The sequence below is a fragment of the Musca vetustissima genome, unplaced genomic scaffold, assembly GCF_032173495.1.
Source record: "Musca vetustissima isolate MV318-11 ecotype Yass unplaced genomic scaffold, APGP_CSIRO_Mvet_v1 utg144797, whole genome shotgun sequence".
Lineage (NCBI taxonomy): Eukaryota > Metazoa > Arthropoda > Insecta > Diptera > Muscidae > Musca > Musca vetustissima.
The window spans coordinates 10,955-16,007 of NW_026884893.1; the positions used below are offsets into that span (position 1 = coordinate 10,955).

Genomic DNA, 5,053 nt, shown 5'->3' on the forward strand with positions numbered 1-5,053 from the left:
CAATATACACAAGTGGTGAAGGGTATCATATAGTCGACCAGTCCGGCTTTATTACTTTGGAATGGTATTATAATGGAAAAATTAAAAATGCGTGCTGCCATTAAATATTTACATACAAATGGTGAATGTGTTAGGTGAGAGTGCTTCTTCATATGCAACAGCAAAAAATTTGGTTGCTGAATTTAAACGTGGTTGCACATGCATTGAAGATGAACCACGTAGTGAACGTCCAAAAACAGCAGGAAGTGCCCCAAAGAAGGCAAAAACAATTCAATCAACTGGTTAGGTTATGGCAAAGGTTTTTTTGGACTTCTAAGGTATTTTAATGATTGACTATCTGTGAAAGGGTAAACCTATATATTCATAGTACTATTTCAACCTTTTGGATAAATTATTACAACACAGAGAAATAAATTTTCTTGAAGACAACGCACTAGCTCACAAATGTGTTTTAACAATGGCTAAAATCAACGAATTAAAGTACGACTTGCTTGACCACCAACCTTATTGTCCTGCTCCCATCTATATTTTCGACTCACTTCACATTAATTGTGCATCAAATAATCAACGGGAGTTCAATTGCTTTATATCGGTTTACATAAATTTGTTGCATTGTAATCTAACGACTCTAAATCTATCCGAATAAAATGAAATGTAGTATAGGTTGCATAATGATTTGTGTATGGTTTAGCTTAAATCGGTTCACATATAAATAAAATCACATATTTAGGTTCGTCCAATACCATGTCAATGGTTTTTAAAAAAATGTGACGTATGTTATCAAATATCTCTTGAATATACCCACAGTGGTGATGGGTATCATATAGTAGTCCCCGTCCGACTGCTTTTCATACTGTTTAATATATAAAACCATCATCGATATTTTTCAACGAAAATAACTTTATTAGGTCAGAAATGTATATGGTAGTCCTCGTATATTTATTCACCTATTTTATTTTCTAAATGTTGGACACCCCTGAACACTAAAGAACTTCAGCAAACAATATACACAGAACGATGGGTCACACAAAAAATAATAAAACAATACCCACCAATAGCAATGAATAAATGGAATAGTTCATGGGAAATACTTGTTGAGCATACGCATATTTTTCTACCTTCTTCCTTCGCATTTTCACTTCATAAAAGACATGCATAGGAAACATCATAATTTCGTTCATCCGTTCGCACGATTGTCATGAATAAATTTACAATCACGTCATTAGAACAAAACCTGTTAAATGCCAGTTTCTTTCACCCTCCTCACTTGCTATGAAGGAAAATTAAAAAAAAAAATGGGTGACAAATACCAAATAAGAATTCCAACTATGTAAGGCAATATTAAATACCAATTGTAATTAAATATATGTCGCACGTATATCGCAAGTAATAGATCTTAAGGCAAATACATTACATGAAAGACGTTTTAAGGAGAATATAAAATTGTTGGGCATAATGAACATTTAATGAACAAGAAGAAACACTAACTCCTTCTGAGTATTTCATTTCATTTGTCTACATCATGCAGAGCAATTTCATTAAGTCATATCCTTTCGCCGCAATCACACTCCCACAAATATTTGTGCAGGACACATATATGCTTTCCGATATTACCCACAAGAATTGAAATAACGAGAGAAATGCCTCTAGGTTTGTTTTCGGTCAATATAAGCCAACGTACAAATTAAACAAAAAACAGAAAAATTGCAAAAATGAGTTATTTCCCAAAAGAACAGGCAGTACTGGCTATGACGCACCACATAACTATTGTGAATTATTTGAACAAAAATACAAAAAAAAAATAATATTATTACTATTCCCTTCATTTGTAGTACCAGTAATCAATGCAATAACAAACAAGTCAGTTGTAAACATGCTCCACTGTTTGTTTATAGTTCTGGGTATTTTTTTTCTAACTTTTGCCAAAATGTTCTACATTTAGTAGTCTTGTGGTTATCAAAAGCCATGAACAAACTTTTGTCCATGTGTGGGAGAATAACAAGGGCAATAAAAATTATTATGGATATGAGTGTGCATGTGTATGTCGACGCCGTTGACAAAAGTATGAAAACCAAACAATTTTATTGGTATAATTTTTTGTATATAAGGAGTTGATTGCAATTTTACACAAAACAAAACCAACAACAAATTGTTGGTCTTTTGGGTATTGCTACGAAAATCGATGACAAACTTATTGAAAACAAAGTTCTTGAAGGGTGTTTTTCTATGGCATTCACTATGTTCAAGAGGGTATATTCATTTTGTGATTCTGTTGGGAGCATCTAGAAATATCCGCTTTTTTATACTGAAAGTATATTTTTCAGACACATGGAAAATTGTTAAAGGAAGATGATGGTTATGTCATAATATGGATAGGATAATTTTCTGCACAGATGCATACACAGCCTTTAAAACCCCGAAATGCATATTATTTGGAGGGCCACACACTTCAACATTTAATCTCAATCAGACATCCGTTTAAAATATATATGGAAGCTGTGTCTGCATCTGCACCAATTTCAATATAAAGCAATAACGTCATTCTAGTCTCAATTTGATACGTTGTGCAAAATTTCATGTCAATTGGTGCAAAATTTACTTAAAATCCAACGAAAATATATATGGGAGCTATATCTAAATCTGAACGGATTTCAACGAAATCTGTCAGAGATTAATTTATATTAATATCAGTACACTATACAAAATTGGGGTCAATTGTACAAAACTTTGGGTCTTTAGGCACCATTTACATAAAATAGATCGAAAATATATTTGGGAGCTATATCTAAATCTGAACCGATTTTCACGAAACCTAGCATACATCATTCCAAACTCAATTAAGTGCACTATGCAAAATTTTGTGCAAATTGAATGATATATAGGGACTTTTACATAAAATTTATTGGAAATCCTTGTGGATTTTATAAATAAGGTGTGTATAAGGTTATAAATGACATCATTGAACAATAAGTCATTGGTCATCTTAAAAAAATATAATATTATTTAGACAAACTTTAGACTCAGAAAACAAAATATTTTTCAACATAAAGTTACCACTTTATATTTAATTAATTATTGTGTAGAATATTGTACAATGCTTCTCTACCCACCTCTTATCTTAACGATTCCTCATAACAATTTTAAATGTAATTTTGAAATTAATTGAAATAAAGTAACAATGAATTTCAATGAATGCAACATTGTAGCCTCTATGGTTAGCAAAATTCTGCTATTTTATTCCCATCGCCCAGCAATATGTTGCTGCAGCAATTTTTAATTAAAAGAACATTCGCCTTCGTCATTGTGTGCCTTGGTCAGTTTGTGGCGCTGCAAAACAAAACGAACAATAAAACAGAAACAGTTTCGAAAAGATTAAAGCAATAAAATTGTTAGTAATGAATGTCATTATATCTGACAAACACGAATTGTGCAGCGACACCAGCAGTTAGTTGTACTCTTCGAATCTATTTCGATTCTACACCAGGGAGACATTATTGCACTAGTATCCACAATCATAGCCAGCAGGAGCAACAGCGTTGTTGACAATGCACGAAATATGCAGTCAGAATGAAATTGTAACAGGAAACACAATTACACAAAAAAACACTCAGGGTATAGGTATTTTTGTTTGTCTAGCATACACATAATGGGCCAACGCTGTGACATTTTCAGTAGCAGTAGTCAACGTTATAACTAAAAGCCATTTTGTGTTGGTCTCTTTATATAGAGATATGATATTGTCTCTCTAAAGACGAAAACGACATTGTTTATGTCGTTACTGTTGATTACTTTATACGGTTTAGGGTGGGTTTGCAGCAACAGTATCTGAGCCACTGAAATTGTGCAGCAACCAACTAACAACATTGTTGTTCATGTCATTGATATCGGAGTTGTTGTTGGTAAACCATATAGCACTTACTATTAGGCCATATCATTGTAATCTATGATAGATAAACAACATACCCAATTATGTTTTGGACCGGATCTGAACCGATTTCCATGAAACTCAGCACATAACATTCTAGACTTAATTGAGTGCGCTATGCCAAATTTGCAAGTCTAGAAATATATAGGAACTTTGGTACACAATTTACATTAAATCGGACGAAAATATATATGGGAGCTATATTTAAATCTGAACCAATTTTTCCCAATTTCAATAGGGCTAGTCCTTGGGCCAAATAAGTGAGACGTGCCAAATTTCATCCAAATCGGATCATAAATGCGATCTGTTTACAATTTAACATCTACATACGGACGGACAGACGGAAAGTGATTCTATGCATATTCTCAAAAGGAACCAATATGCACAAAGACGAAAGTGGTGAACTGCCGAATTTGGTCTTCTCCGATGAGAAAATATTTGTTGTCCAGCAGTTTGTAAACAAACAAAATTATCGTATTTACTTGCCAAAGAGGTCAGCTGAAGAGGTCGTGTTTACTTGCCAAAGAGGTCAGCTGAAAATGTGCAACTTCGCCGTCCATGGCGATGGTGTGGGCCGCCATAACAGCTGATGGTCGCTCTCCGCTCGTATTAATCGACCGTGTCATCAGAACAAATGCCGAATATTATCGCGAAAATATTCTAGAGGTTGTATTAAAGCCTTGGGCACGCAAACATTTTGACCGCTGACCTTGGACAATCCAACAGGACTCAGCACCATCGCACTCAGCACGCGCCACCCAAGAATGGTTGGAACATGAGGTTGTTCGCTTCATTTCCAGCGCACAATGTCCACCGGATACCAATCCATTGAACTATTGTGTCTGGGTTATTTTGGAAAGCAAGGTTGGCACTAACAAATACCAAAATGTCGATCACCTCAAGCAAGCGCTTCGCCGGGAATGGGACAAAATACCGCAGAGCAACATTCGGGCAGCGTGTGACGGTTTCATTGGCCGTTTGAATACCATAATTCGTGCAAAAGGTGACCAATTCGAACAAATCTAAATTTATTCTAAAATTTGATGCTATTTCCGACTTTTTTGCTTAAAATTTAAAAAAACTACAAATTATGGCGTTTGACTTTGTTGCAGTTTTTTATGTCACCCT

General features: G+C 34.5%; 1 long non-coding RNA gene across 1 annotated transcript; it reads left to right on the top strand.

Moving 5' to 3' along the window:
* Window positions 1-4,316: 4,316 nt before the first annotated feature.
* Window positions 4,317-4,705, top strand: LOC133331983 (uncharacterized). The gene is made up of 2 exons (XR_009754404.1): window positions 4,317-4,399; window positions 4,430-4,705. It is a non-coding gene; the product is annotated as an uncharacterized LOC133331983 (long non-coding RNA).
* The last annotated feature ends 348 nt before the right edge of the window (window positions 4,706-5,053 follow it).